Genomic DNA, 15,580 nt, shown 5'->3' on the forward strand with positions numbered 1-15,580 from the left:
CTCCTGCTAAAGCAAGCACTGTGTACATGGCCACCCTGAAGGGATGTTTAGTGCAGAGCTGGATTGAGGCCTCTCTGAAAGTCAAGTCCCTCAGATCTGAGAAATATCCATCATATCTCCTCAACAGAAGCCCAGCCAAAGACACACGAATGTACACACAACTTGCATCTGGAGCACAGACTTTGCTTGTTTTTTCACCAAGTTTGGAAATGGATGAGGCAAACAATTCCTGAACTAAGGTTTCCTAAAAGAGGATTCAGACATATGTCATAACAGCAACAGTGACTACAAAATGTAGGCCCTGTCTGCCAGGCATGGTTGCTCTTCATCCCTAAATAGTCTGATTTTTTGACATTACCACCCCACCAAAGCCAGCAGTGCTGCAGGCTGTGGGGGTGTGTGTGTAGCAGTAACACTGAGGACAGAGTTGCCATCTGCTTTTATTCTTGTTCCTGTGTGTCCCGTTGCCTGTAATGCTGGTGTACAGGGCTTTTCTTGTCCCTTCTAAAAATACTGTAGATGAAGTTTTTGGGTTTTTTGATATACCTTTTCCCCAGTGAAGTTATATCCCATTGTTATGCCCTAACTGAAGCTGGGCCAGGCATCCTCCAGGTGCTATTCTGCTCATCTCCAGAGGGCTCTGCCCTGCTTTTGCTTGCCCCACCGTCATCTGGAAGCAAAGGCAGCTGGTGAGGCACAGATCCTCCCTCCAGCTTCTCCTTCCAGGGAGCCTTGGGCAGCATCAGCCAGGCTGCAGCCCTCTGGGCCTTCCTTATCCCAGAGGGATAAAAGATCTATCATCATGCAAGGCTTTAGTTCCTTATTCTTGAGGTACCAGCCATGGTACATAATTTTCGGTTCCTCTTTGCACACAGTCATGTATGTCCCAAAGGGAAGTGCATTTCTCCTTCTAACTGAAGTGCACTAACTGAGTGCTGCTCCTTCTAACTGAAGGTAATTCTGGCAGCTGTCAATGCCATTCCCTCAAGTCAGACATCACTAAAGGTTTTACATCATGGAGGCTGGTTTCTTCTGTAGTTAAATCATACTTCAAGCCTTCCAGTGAATCTTATTTATGTTGTGAGTTTTATGCATTCAAAGTCCTGTGTAAGAGTTGAGGTGGTTTGAACCAGTAAAATCCAGCAAGACTGAATAAATTCTCCTGATTTCCACTGGTGTGAGCAGGTAGTTTAGCAAAGGGATCTGTGTTTCTTGTCCCACCATCTGTGCCAGCTCTGCAAGAACAGCCCTTTAGGGTTTCAGACTGTTTTAAAGTCAGTTCAGACTATTTTTAAAATAAAAAAAATACTTGAACGATGCAATTACTAATAAATGCCCTTTATTAATATATCTGAAAATTACACATAAGCATGAATTGAAGGCAGCTAACTTTGCCTTATCTCTACTCTGCAAAGCCTGGTTTGCTTCTGACTTGTGCTGGTTTCACTAGTGTAGTTTTGAGACTGTTAAACAACTTAGTGTTCAAGGATGGCTGTGCAGCCACAAAAGTTGGGAAGGTGGTTTGGGGCAAGATGGAGCAGTGAAGGAAGCAGACAGGAGGTAGAGGAAATAGCAATGTGAAGGAGGTGTGAAGAAGCAAACACTGCAAACACCAGTTCTTTGTCTCCTGATAAGGGGCGCTTGTGGCTTTCAGGTGGGATCATTGCAGACCCCATACTTGCTCCAGGCCTTCTGTTTCAGTCTACATCACTGACAACTTCTAACAGCCATACGTATCCCCAGTCTAGGAATGCTGGCTAAGTTTTTAAAACTCTCCTTGTTTAGTATTTTTTTTAATCTTTTCTACTTTCTTCCATGGAACAGGAAATCCATTTACAGTGCATTGGCCAGGGACCGGTGGTCTGTGTCCATCCGAGGAAGATAAACTTTGGCACTATCCGAGTCTTACAAGATATTTCCAAAATTCTTCAGCTCTCTAATCAGACTGACATTCCTGCACCCTTCTGGGTAGAGATGGTAAGTGCCTGTGGGGCTGTTTTTCAGTGAAAATGGCTGTTTAGTAGCAGCCCTTGACTTGTTTTTTGTATGCAATGTTTCTGTATTGTTCAGTGTGAGTGGAAGTAAGATATTTCATCCGAGTGCAGCAAGGGGATCCCAGGCTTGACTCAGTGAAATAGTTGGCAAAGAGATTGGAGCAGAAATTAGTCTGTATCATGTTTGCAAGTTCTCTCCTTATTTTGTGGAAGATACTTAGCTGTGCAAGTCATGGTTTTGAAGCTCTGAGATCAAGAGAAGCCTGTGGCACTTTGCTCCTGAGAGGGCATGGATTTCCCCATGGATTCCCCATTCCATCTGCATTTGCTTTGTGTCAAACTTCTGTTAATGGCAGAAACCATGGTGTGAGATCTGGCCTCAAAGCGCTAGAGGGAAGGCAAGTTTCACAGCTCCTGTGGATCAAACCTGTAGGGCTGTTGCACACAAATGCACTTGGGAGGGTTGTGCACCCCCAGAGCCTGTGGTCTCTGCAGCATTGCAGAATATCTCTGGAGATCACTTGCAGAGAAAGCCTATTTAATTCATAGAGGTTACACAGGGGGGGATGAGTGGCAGGGCTGGAGCTGTAGCTGCTCCTCTGGCAGGAGGAGCAAGGCTGGTGCAGCCAGGCAGGGTACATGGCTTGGGGCTGAGTGGGATGTGTTCCCTGATGGAGGGTGCACTTGTGAGAGGCTTGAAAACAGCTTTCAGAAGATGTTTGATCTTCTACATCTTGGTTTCACTTCCGGAGCTGGTTAAAGCCAGCCCTGACACTGTGGAATTGTTTGTGTTTGTGGATAAAGCATTGGGTGTTGTGTGAGAGTACAGGCTCAGCCTCCTGGGCCAAGGAGGAGTGGGGTGATTTTTCCTCTTGCTGCTTTTCCAGCTGTTTGGGGGATAAATGTAAACAGTCCTTCAGGGGCTGTTGAGAAGCAGTGACAGCCCCTTGGGAAAGGGAACTTTGGTGATGGGGTTTTGCTCAGCTGGCTTTGCAGAGTTATTCTTCAGGCTCTTAGCAATGTCTTCCAGCTGTGTGGTTGCTGGGCTGGGATTTGAGCAGTCCTGGCTTCTTCTGGCCTTGAACCTTTGTGCAGACCCAGCTCTGCTGTCAGGAAGCCAGAGAGAGTAAATAGTTTCCCTTGGCAAGCACTCCAAAGAGAGAGTGGAGGGAGAATAACCTTCTATGTGAGGATGTGCATCCCTTGGGTTGAGCAAAACTGGGCTAATGACACGAGTCTTAAAGGAGAGTAAAATACAGGTTGTGTAAGCTCTTGGAGAGTTGCTGTTGCCAGACTCTGTAGGTTTAGAGTAGGTTTAGAGTAATAAAGGCTTTATGATTTTTATCCTCTCTTTAGTCCTCCTGTTTCCCGCACCTCTCAACAGAGCAGAGTCCATGGTTTCCCTCCTAAGTTTGTGTTTGGCTTGTCTTACAGGCTGAGAAATGTTCACACTGGAGGATTGAACCCAGTAAAGGAGTTGTCCCCCCTAAGTCTCAGGTGTCTGTGATTGTCACAGCAAACCTGGATGACACAAAGAAATTCCGAGACAAGGTGAAGGTGTTCATTGAGAACAGCCCTACAATGATCATCTCTGTCCAGGCTGAGGGTATTGGCACCACAATTGTCACTGACAAACCTCTTGCTCCAAAGTTTGACTTTAAGCCCCACTTCAGGTAGGAGACTCTCAGCTTCCACTTCTGCTGTGGGCTCAGTAAGGAACAATTTTTCCATAGTCCTTAAGGCTAGATCTTCTTCAATACTCCAGCTCTCTTTCCCTGAAGCCACAGGAATTCCTTTAGAAATACATCATCTGAGAGCTATTAGATATCCTAGAAAGCCATAGAAATGGAAAAACTGGAAGGCCTGACTGTGGTTGAAGCTTTGAGCCTGGGCAGCCTTTTGGGTGGAAGTTTTATTGCAGAGTGTGCAGTCAGGGAATGCCATCAGGATGAAGCTGAAGCTGAGAGATTGCAGGGAAATGGCAGCTCCCATGACGTTTTCCATCTCTGCTTCTCTTCTAGCTTCACTTCCTGCCATTACCAGTTCAAAATGACGAACAAAGGACGCCGCATCCATTGGCTGTACTGGAGAACAGAAGGTTTCAGCATCTTTAGGCGCAGCACTCGTCCCCCTGCCCTCAGTGGCCCCAAGAGTAAAAATGCTTCCCAGAGCCCCAGACCTGGCAGCCCCGTGTTTAAGCTGTGGCCGCTGCAGATGGAGCTGAGGCCGGGCCAGAGTGTGGAGATGGTGCTGGAAGGCTGCTCCAGCACTGCCCAGGTGAGGCCCCTGCCAAGGGCTGAGCCTTCCCCCTATCAGATCCCCTCCACTGAGGCTGCTTCTGCAGCCCCTTGACGTTTGCCTGGGAAAAGGAGCAAGTGACTTCAAGAAACTGTTTTAAGGCCACAGGTTTCCATGGCAGCACCAGTTGCTTTCCTTGCTGGCCACCATCAGTTGCTAAGGCTTTTTTGTGTTTCCATAGCTACCAAAACCTAGTGCTGATCCCAAAATACAGGCTGACGGAAATACTGCTCCTTCAGGGCAAACAGGAGGTTACCAGTGTTGTGTGCTGAGGCAGAAAGGAAGGGCAGGGAAAGTGAGTTACACTTAAGACTAGAAGCCAGGTAGGAAGTAAATTAAACAAATTCCAAGCGCTTTATTCGGGAGAAGCAAGGAGTAAAACAAAAGCCCTGTGAAGGGTGGGAGTGTCTGGGAACAGCACTGCTTTTCCTCTGCAAACAAATGTGAGCAGAGGGCTGGTCTAGCTCCGAGTCCCGGAGGAGGAAACCACAGTGTGCCAGCTCTAATGATCAGTGTGATGTCCATCCACGAGGGGAACTGTTCCCAGCGATCATTATAATTGAGAAACTGACTTTTGTCAACTCTTCTATTAGTGCTTGCCCCAGTCTCTCAGCCAGCCCTGGTGTCCCAGGGGCAGCCAGGTTTTGCAGTACCCTTGGAGAGCAACTCAAAGGAAGAGATTTTAGCAGAGTCTGGGACCTCGACCTTTCTTTCCAGGGGAAATGAAACTCTGCACAGAAACTGCCAGCTAACCCTGGTATGCATTCCCTGGCTTCAGGATTCCTGGGAACAGATATTTAGAATAAACAGGCAGCAGCACAGAAAGAAAAGAGAGCTATTGAGGAGAGCAGAGATTAATTACAGTTACTAATTAATAAGTGACAGGAATAGGACCCATGGGTGGGTGGCAAGGCAGTGTGGGGCGTTTGGCCTGCCAGCACGCACTGGGTGACAAGTGAATCTTGCATGCAGGAGGTGAAGGAGCGGCTGCTGTGTTATGCTACTGTGGGGAAAGAGACAGCAAAGAAACAGATAATGCAAGTGGATGTCACCTGCAAGTTCATTTTGCCTGTTGTGCAAATGTCTGCCAGAGCAATCACTTTCCGTGTGGAAAAGGTAAGTCTCTGGATTGCATCCTGGCATTTTAAGGTGTAATTATTAAATTGGCTGGAAGTAAATAGAGATGTATGCAGTTCTGGTGTTGAAAAATGTGAAATGCATCGGAAGGGGAAGGAGGTCCATGGCTACTTGAGGTTGTTTTCCCTTGTCTCCTGTTTGTGTAGAAACCCAGTGATGTCCTGACGCTGCAGTACCAGCCTTTGTCTTTTAAAAATGTCTGCTCGCTGCCATTCAGCATTGTGCTGGACTTGGAGCAGCCGTTCCAAATCTGCAGTGTGGACCAGCAGCCCCTCCCTGCAGATTCCAAGGTGAGCATCTGTGGGCTCACTCAGTGGGGTTTGAAGAGGAGGGATGTGGTGGTGCATTTCTGTTGGGAGGTCCTCAAATAGAGAAGTTTTTTCTGTAGTGCCAGCAGTGGAATGGCCTGAACTGAATCAGCAGAGTGCTGAAGGAATCAAAATCACATTTGAATTGGGAGTATCATCCTGGCTCTAAGACATGAGGAGAGGGGGGCAGGAAAGCAGATCAGGGTAAGCCACACAGTACAGGTGTCTCCTGGAAAGCATCCCAGCTCTCCAGCAGCCATCCCCTTGTATTGCTGCTGAGCACAGAAACGTGAGCCTGAGAGAATCTCAGACCAGAGAGTGGGGTCTGCAGCAGATCCTCACTGTAAAGAAATGAGGGTGAACCAAGAATCCCACGCTGGGGTCACACTTTGAACATTTACTGTTTCCTGCTGTCAGACCCTGGGACTTGATCACAAAGGTGATTAATGCTTTTCATCTCCTTGCAGCCCATGATGCTGGATGTAGGGGAGGAACTTCATCTCTACATCCAGTTTAACCCAGCTTATAAGAAGAATTTGAACAGCCGGATGGTAAAGAGGGTGCTCAGGATGCGCTTCATGGAGCATCCTCATGAGGAGCAGATCACTGTTCGGGGAGAAGTCTACTTCCCAAATCTCCATCTCCAGGCTGAGGCCGTGGACTTTGGCTGCATCATAAACCACACGGAACAAGAATTGCATATGGAGATGACCAACTGCGGTCCAATTCCTGCCCAGTACCACTGGTCATTCCTGACAGACCGCCAGGTGAACACCATAAGGTATGTGCATCATCCCTGTGCTGCTCCAGCATGGACCTGCTCCAGCCTGCTTTTGGAGTGGCTGTTCCTGAGCTCAACACCCCAGTACCCAGCCAGGGGCCGCATCCCGGTGAGAAGCTGCTCTTGCAGGCATCTCTCCCACTACAAGTCCATGATCATAGCTACGTTATTTTCCAGGTTCAGGCCTTCACCACCTCAGTTCAAACAGCAGTCACCAAAGAAGAAGGGAGGCTTTCCAAGGAGACACTCCAAGACTGAACATGTGGAGGAGCTGACCAAAACCCCAAAAACAATAGAGGACTCTGCCCAGCAGCCAGCAGATGCAGAGGACTCCCTGGAAGCAGAGGTAGATTTTCTTGTGCACCTACCGCTTGCATTGCCTCCTCAGCTTGCCACCAAAAAGTCATGCTTGTGCCAACATCCCTTTTTGCTGCCTTTCTGTCCTGTGCCCTGCCTGAGTGCTGGGGGCACCCAGTTCCCTCACGCAAGTTTGATGCAGGAAGTGCTGATGGAGCCCAGGTCTCATCTGTGCGTGGGCTTGGACCCACACTTGACTGATGGCATGAACATTTCCACACTTGATTTGTGCCCAGGTCTCTTTTTCAGCTGCTGCTGCTGCTGTGGTGAGGTGGTGGAGCCTGCAGCAGAGAGATCTTGCTCAGAGCAGCCAGCTGCTCGCTGCAGCCTGTGGTGCTTGTTTTCCAGGTGCTGTCATCCACTGCTGTGGACCCTCAGAGGCCGGTGAGGAAGTGGGGATTGGGTCAATTCTCAGAGGTGAAGCACCCCAACCCTGGCATGCAGGAGGTAAGTGGGAATCTGTCTCACTTCCACGTTCCCAATGTGAGAAGCAGTTCTGTAGCCCCACTCCCAGTAGTGGCCCTCAGCATTGCTCACAGAGGGGGCTCACATCCCTCCAAGCCCATCACAAAGCTGTGCTGAAGCAACTGGTCACTGCAGAGGCCACGAGGGATGTTTTGTAGGGCTGCCCCAGGATGCTCCCTGTGCAGTATCTGTGGATGACATTGCTCCCATTTACCTCATCAGGTGGTAGACAGGATATTTCTTTAGGAACTTTGGCTGTAGCAGCTTGGGATGGAAGCACATAAATCAGGGAGAGAGGGAAAAGCCTCAGAAGTCACATGAGCTGGGATCAAGTCCTTCCCTAGCTCCAAGGGCTCCCACCTCCAAGTCTCCTGCTTTTCTGAAGGCAGTGAGAATTGTTTCCAAATAAAAGTTCTGCAGCAGAGAGAAATTCTTGCTGTCAGGAGATATTCCAGTTTATTTGAATGTAGTGTATACTCATGGATAAATGATTATGGGAGAAGATTTCCCCCACGGTCCCTGCTCTGCACAGTGCCATGGACACAGGATGAGATCAGGGTGAATCTGGCTGTGTTTGGAGAACAGGCCCCTCCAGCCATGACTGTACTTCACTCCAAGACACTTCTGTTCTTCTGCATCCATTTCCACACTCAACACCTTGATCTCTCCTCCCCTCCCCTCAGGTTTTTGATGTCCGACCACTGTGGGGTGAGCTGCAGCCAGGACAGAGCCAGCTGGTCACCTTCACCTTCTTTGGCCACGCCAACATCGTCGCCCGTGTCACAGCACTGTGCCACGTGGAGGGAGGCCCCACCTACGAGGTGGTGGTGACCGGGGAGGCTTCATGCCCCAGCTACCAACTGGATGTGGAGGAGATTGACTGGGGGCTGCAGGTACCACAGGCTTCTCCTGGCACAGCTCCTTGTCTTGGAATCATGGCCAGTGGGTTCCTGCCCATCTCAAATCCAGGCTCTCTCCCCTTCTTGGTTCCTGTGTTGGTTCTGGGGCTTAGAATACAACCTTTGAGAGACAAGTCCAGCATCCAAGCTGATTTAAAGTGGCCATCTCCACCCCTCCCCTCCCTTTCCCCCTGGCTGAGGGACATCACACTGTCCTCCTCAAGGCACCTAACACGACCTCCCGGGGAAGGCAGGATCCCAGTGAAGATGTCCAGAGGGACATGCCCCTGAGACATCCCTCCACTGATCTGCTCCTAAAGCTTGAGCTCCAAGGAGATGCTCTTGTATAATGCTTTTTCTTAATCCACAAAATAATCCAGGGAGGAAGTTGGGCTTTCAGTCCCTCAGTATCTGAAGACAATGGCCCAGAATAATCCCCACTTTACTTCTTTTCAGTTAAAAGCCCACAGATATTTCCAGCTGCTGGCCTGTCTGTGTTGCCCTGTGTGTTTCTCTTGTTGCCTGTATGTTTCTTGCCAATATTTGCATGCAGGTGCCTTTTCTTCTGGAATGCCTCAGTGCCACCTCCTTTGTTTCTCCCAGCTGTTGGTGACTCCTTAGAGTGCAGTGTCCCCTGGTTCATTTATTACTGGCCCTTACACAGTTTTACCACCTCTCTGTAGTTGCGTGTTTGCATTGTGGCTGTTTGCTTTCAACCCCATGAAGGAGGAAGGAGATTGCCAGCATCAGGCCTGTATCTATAACTTTCCCCACTCTATCCTCTCTCCAGGTGTTTAACAAAGTCCTCAAAGCAGAAGTCACCCTGCGGAACACCGGGGTTATTGAATTTACCTACATGGTGCCAAACCCCAGCACTGGCACTGCAGCAAACCCTCTGCCTGGTGTGCCCCTGGCCATGCCCAGCACAGTGAGTAGCACAGATCATTGGCTCTGGCCCTATGTCAGGTAGCCCAGGAGAGGGTTAAAGGAAGAAAACAGGGAAAGAAGGAGGGGAAAAAAAGTGTGAGGGGGAACCCCCAATCCCAGCCCAGAGAGACAGGGCTGTAAGCAATTGCTGCTGGGGGCAGAGCTCAAGCAAGTGCTCACCTGCTAGACTCCCCCATGGCCTTGGCTGGCAGGTAACACTGGCCAAAGGCATGAATGCTGAGCTCTCTGGCTGTGCTGATACTGGAGTGGGGTGATGCTGGCTCTTCTGAGGGTTGCTTTTTCCCTTGTCCCTGCTTCGCTGCTGCCAGCACTAAGCAGCATTTACATTTTCCTTTCTTAGGGTTGAAGCTCCTTTGCTAGAAACTGCACAGCATCTCTGCTGGTTCTTTCCTCCTCCAGCTTTGCTTCTCTGCAGGAGCTTTGTGGGGCAGTGAGGGGACCAGGGAGGAGCAGGGCTAAAAGTGCAAGGAAAACAGTTTTCAGCATCCCACCATCCTAGCTTCTCAGTCCTGCCTTGATGTGTTGGAGCTTTAGCAGTATTCCTGTCTTTGGCCTTCTTTAGAATGGGAAGGGGAAGCCAACTATGGCTTTCTCATTGTTTCATGTGTTCTTGTGCAAGGGATGTCATGCTGATGCCCTCCTCCTGTGAGCACCTGCAGACACAGCCCTGCGTGGGCTGTAAAGTCAGTTGCTGTAACAGCATCCTGGTACTGGCAGCTTGGCTGGGCTCCCTTTCCCCTTTAGGGGGGAATGATGCCTTAAGGTTTAGCTTTCATATTTTCCAGATTCTGCACTGCATTAGTATTATAACTCTGAACTTCATATGACGTGTTAGCAAGTTCTCCTCACAGTTTAGTCAGAGAAAACAATCCTTTTCCAGACTGAGAACCAAAGACACTGTTGCAGCTTCAAGTCCAAAAAGTAAACAACAGTGAATTGAGGAGAGAATCTGGGAGGATGGGACTTCATAACCTGAAGCTATAATTGGACAATGAACCTCAATATATAAATGGACCAAAACTTATAAAAGTGTGAAAACTCGTGACACACTGTGCATCTTGGGTGTAGCCTTGTCCAGGCTCCTGCACTGCCCAAGGTGTATCCTTTGAAAGCCTTTTTAATAAATACCTACTTTGTTCCTTTAATGCTGTCTAGCCTGTGTTCTAGGTAGCCTCTTTAGGCATCAGCTGCAGCTGTGTTGTGTGCAGGAGTAACTCAGGAGACCAAGGGGCAGGGTTTGTTCTGCTCAGCTGCTTCTCCCTGCACTGGGAACGGGAATGGGGAACCAAGGGTCCAGCCCAGTGTGCCAAGGAAAGCTGCAGCTGTGTCCTGTCACCCAGAGCCGTGTTTTCCTTCAACCTCACTGGTGTGAGCCCAGCCTGGGGCTTGGACAGCATTTCTGGTAGCCTAAAGAGCAGGATGGCCCTTCCTGCCACCATTCTCATCCCCAGATCTCATCCTAGCCTCTGCTCCTGCATTTCCAGAGATGTATGTTTGAAAGAAACTGTAAGTCAAGATGCACATGTAACCACAGAGGCAGAAGGTGTTTTTGTTGAGATCATAATAAGGGGTCAGGCCCTTCAACACCAGCCTGGAATTGCTGATGTACTGTGACAGGGGCTGCTGGCCCTCCTGAGGCATTTCTGCAGGTATTTCACTCCTTTTCCACAGAACATGGCTCTTGCTGGCAGAGGGTATATGCCATGAGCAGCAGAGCTCTCATCTCATCTTCTAGATGAGAGCCTGTCTTCTCAGCCTGTCTGTCACCTAAGCCATCCTCATGAAACTTTCTTTGATGCATTTCCTCCTCTTCTTTTGTCCCTGCAGGGTTCCATTGCACCTGGCAAGGAGCAAGTGTTGAAAGTCTATTATCTGCCAGGAAAGCTAGGAGTCTTCTGCAGGACTTTCCAGGTTCAAGTGGCTCATCTGGAACCAGCAGAAATCCACCTGAAAGGAGAGGGGACCTTCCATAGGATTACCATGAACCCACCCTGTACATTGAAAGGTGAACACTGTTTATCTTCTTCCTCTGGTTTTTCCCCCACTACAGCACATTGGGCAGCTCCCACCCATCTCCACTAAGTCTGGAGGTTGCAGGGCTGCCAGACCAACATTTGACCTTTCTGGTTGCTTCCTGAGTCTTGAGCAGTTGAGCCCATTTGGGCTATCTCCCAGGAACCATCCTGCAGATCTCGCCAGCATATTGTTGGAGGCCTGGAGGCCTCTCTTTTCCCAAGAAAAGCTTGGGAAAGAGAGGCTGGCAGGGCTTTTGGCAGGTTTGGATTTGCATGACATTGCAGGGGATGAAATGATCCTCAGTGAGGAGGAAGGTAAATGAGAGTCAATATCAGGATTCAGAGAGGAGCAGCAGCATTCACTTTTCATAGATGGCTTGAGGTGTTTGTTTCTGGGAGAGGCCAGTTTTGGGCAATGGGACTTCATATCTTAAATGGGATTGGTAATGCACACACACTTCTATTTGTGGATAATTTTTCCTACAGGAAATGAAAAATCTGAGAATATACTGAAAAAGATAAGACAAAACACAGGACTACACATAAAGGGGAGTGCACCATCTTTTCCGCTGGACATTATGGACTGGGAGGAGGTACTGCAAGAGGAAGAAGAAAACCCAAAGGAAGAAGAAAGGCAGAATGATGAATCATCTTCTCTGTGGTCATCTGTGGTCATGGGGTCATCCATGGGATCATCCATGGGGTCATCCAAGAAGTCACTGATGGAGTCACCCCCGGAGTCATCTCTGGAGTCATCCAAGGATGAGTCTGTCACCATTGTAAGAGCAGCTGCTCCTCCATTTGGCAGATGCCAGCTTTGCCATGTCACTTGAGCCCCTTGCAGGAGCTTACTGGTGCCCTGATGGCACCTGGGACCTCCCTGCCCACACCTGGCCATGAACATGTGTCTGCTCAGTGTTACCCCATCCCTCTGGTCATGATCCCTCATGGAGATGTACCAACTTCCTGGCTACCCCAGGGAGGGATCCTGAAGGCCATGCCCAAGGGATGGAAGAAGATGCAGGTATTTTCTGGGAAGCTGGTTTTTCCCAGCCCAAGCCCTGCAAAGTTCACAGGCCTTAACAGCAGCAGCTTGACTGTGCCCTGGGATTCTGCTGGCAGTGCTTTCTTCCAAGCTGCTTTGGCACTGGCTGAGGGCAAGCAAGTATCTGGAGCTCTGGAAGGTTCCTGGCTTGTCTTTGTGTCTGCCAGACAGACAAAGATCAGTTTTGCTAACAGTGACTGGGCAGGCAAAAATGCTGGATTTACTTCCCTGGAGATGAGGTCCTGGTTAAGGAAGCAGGAGGTGTCACAGACACTGAGCAGGCAGACTGAAGGATCCCATCCCCCCTCTCAACAAGAGCAGGGTGTGATCTTTTTTCAGATTAAACCTTGGGAAAAACCTTTGCTAACCAGACACTGTCCTTTCTTTCCTCCAAGCAGGAGACTTGGATGAAAATGGAGACTGAGAAAAAGCTAACAGAAGATCATGTCCTGGAACTGGAGACAGGTGTCACCTCCCGTGCCCAGGAGGACAGGATCTTTAATAAGCAGATGCATCAGAGTCTTGTTGAGTGAGTAGGGACTCCCATCCCTCTGTCTAAGTGCCCTGTGGGTAACATCCAGCAGGACCCCTGCTCCTGGGAGCTCCTTGTGTCTGCAGAGCTGGGAATAGCTGGGGGGACTTCAGAAAGTGTCTGGTCCTGGTGCTGTGACACACTCTCTGTGAGCAGCTGAGTGCCCTCCCTTCCCCAGCAGCATGCTGAACCGGGCACTGCTCAGCTTCCACAGCTGTGGGATTCTGTTCCTAGAGCTGAGGGGGTCCAGTGCAGACCACCAAACCCTTACAGACAGCACAGAAACCATCCCTGCTGGCAACTCCAAGCTGCTGTCTTGGTTCCAGCTAACAGAGCACACTGAGCAAAAGGAATCACACAGGTCCACTGAAAGAACAGCAGCTGTGCCCCTTTTTACAGTTGCCTTTGCTTGTGGCTCTCCACCCTCCATACTTTGAGCTCTCAGATAAACACTGCCATAATCAGATGATAAAGTTTCTGGGCCACTTCCTGAATTTGGAGAGCTTGTGGTATGTTCTGTTTTGTGAGTGAGAGAGATATTTGTATTTAAGTGTTTATACCTATAAAGTGAGCAGAATATTTAGAGTCATTGGAGGGTCAAGCACCAGCAAATTCTTCTTCACTTGCTATGTAAGTAGCAAGAAGGAAAACTGAACTGGTGAACCTCCTAATTTCCAAATTACTAATGATAGCCCTCATTTACTTTTTTCAGTGGTGTATAATTCCATGAAGCATTTCTCTCCTGTTCTGGAATGCAGAGTTTAAGCAGGAAAAAATGTCATTAAAAAAAAATATTTTGCCTATTTCTATACCTGTATGAGCAAAATGACATGGTTTCTTCTCCAGTGGGGCTGCTGACCTTGAGAGTTTATCTGAGGATAAAGAAACTGAATCATCCATATATTCCTCAGAAGACAAGCCTTGAAAAGTTCAGTCCTGAAGTTCTTCCTGGAACTGGTAAGCTCTTTAGATGTTTTCTTATGCTAAGCCAGTAAATGTTTTTATATATGATCACATGGAGTTTCACTTACTCCAAAGGACTCAATGAATGAAGTGAAGAACCAACTGAATGATAAGAACCTCGAGGATTGGCATCGGCACACCTCATTTACCAGTAAAGCAGGGAAAATAATATCTCATGTGAAGAAATCTGTGAATGCTGAGCTCTGTACCCAGGCATGGTGCAAATTTCACGAGATCCTGTGCAGTTTTTCTCTTCAGGGCAGAGAACTGAATTCTGTCCACCTCTGTGAAACACCTGGAGGTTTTATAGCCAGCCTTAACCACTTCTTGAAGTCCCACCATGTCCTCTGTCACTGGAATTGGGTAGCTAATACCCTAAACCCTTATCATGAAGCCAATGACAGCCTTATGATGATCATGGATAAAAAACACATTACCTTGGTGATACTTGGGCCCAGGTAACACTGGGGATTGTGGCAGACTCATAAAAAGAAGACTCTTGGTCAGGTTTGACACTCATTATGTGGATTAATATGACTAAGCTTATTGCTAATACAGTATCTAAATACTGTCAGTGCAGAATAAAATATAAGCAGGTCTAAGGGGCTAATATAAGCAGGTTTGGCTAGAAACCTACAGTTTTACACTCTTTGGCATTGCAGAAATCACAGTGACAAAGCAACAAAGCACCTATGGAGCCACTTCAGGATTTTATCTCCAGACATGACTGAATCTTAGTTGGATCTGCAGTCAGAGGCACCAGAAAGCCTGCTGGGGCATGCAAGGAGCTCAGGTGACACAGGGGGAGGGTGGCACGAACCTTTCAGCACTTGCTCCTTGCCAGGTGCAAGGGAACCCTGCAGGGGACCGGAGAAGAGGGAGGGAAGCATCAGCAAAGGTTTGATGGGGATGGTTCAGGGAACAGACAGGCTGAGAAGACAGGTTCTCATCTAGAAGAAAACATCAGACCACATCACTTTCTAACTTCCTTGTGCCCAAAAGCTCAAGCTTCCAACTCTGGGGTGCAGTGTGTTCTCCTGAGGTCTCACAAGGCCACTGCCCCAGCACAGCCTGATGTGAGCACAGCTCTGCTGCTAACAGGACTGGCCCTCTGCCAGCAAGAGCCACGCTGAGCAAATGAAAGTTCCTTTGCCAGCTGCTTTGTAAATAAATCTCATTTGAATATATTACTTGCCTTATTTTTATAAGATTACACAAGATTTTAGTCAGCATAGTCAGCAGGATGTCAACAGAGGGGTTTCTGGGGCGTCAGGGCTATGCCCCTTCTCCTTTAGGGATGGAATGGATGAAGGAGAAGGGGATGGACCTGGAGGAGGTGGTAGAGAGACACAGCAGTGCTGCTGCGGCAGAAGAGGACACGGTAAAGAGAGCGTGTGTGCCACCTTGGGAGCGTGCCTGGTACAGGCACATTGCGATTATTTCAGAAGACTGGAAACGGAGAAACAGCTAGAGACAGTTGTCATAAAACAACTAACAGGGAAGGAGAGCAAATAAGTTTATTGGAACGAAGGATTGAAATAAAGCTGTCAAACAAACAAAAAAAGAACAAACCCAAAACCAAACCAAAACCAAAAAAAAATAACAGTAGGATTCTCCACTTCTGGATGCTGACAGCAGATCCAGAGGACTGGTATGGGCATATCTGGGGAGGTTCTGATGAACACATTTTGGAAGGGTTAGGGGAATTAGAAGAAAGAAGAGTGTGGCCCCTTATTTAAAAAGGTCTGTAGGTCCACATGGCTGATGTTCCCTCTACCACTGTATGCCCAAACCCACGGATGGAACTGGAATTTGGTGCACTACAGCCTAAACTTTTG

This window comes from Cinclus cinclus, chromosome 11 (assembly GCF_963662255.1).
Source record: "Cinclus cinclus chromosome 11, bCinCin1.1, whole genome shotgun sequence".
Taxonomy (NCBI): domain Eukaryota; kingdom Metazoa; phylum Chordata; class Aves; order Passeriformes; family Cinclidae; genus Cinclus; species Cinclus cinclus.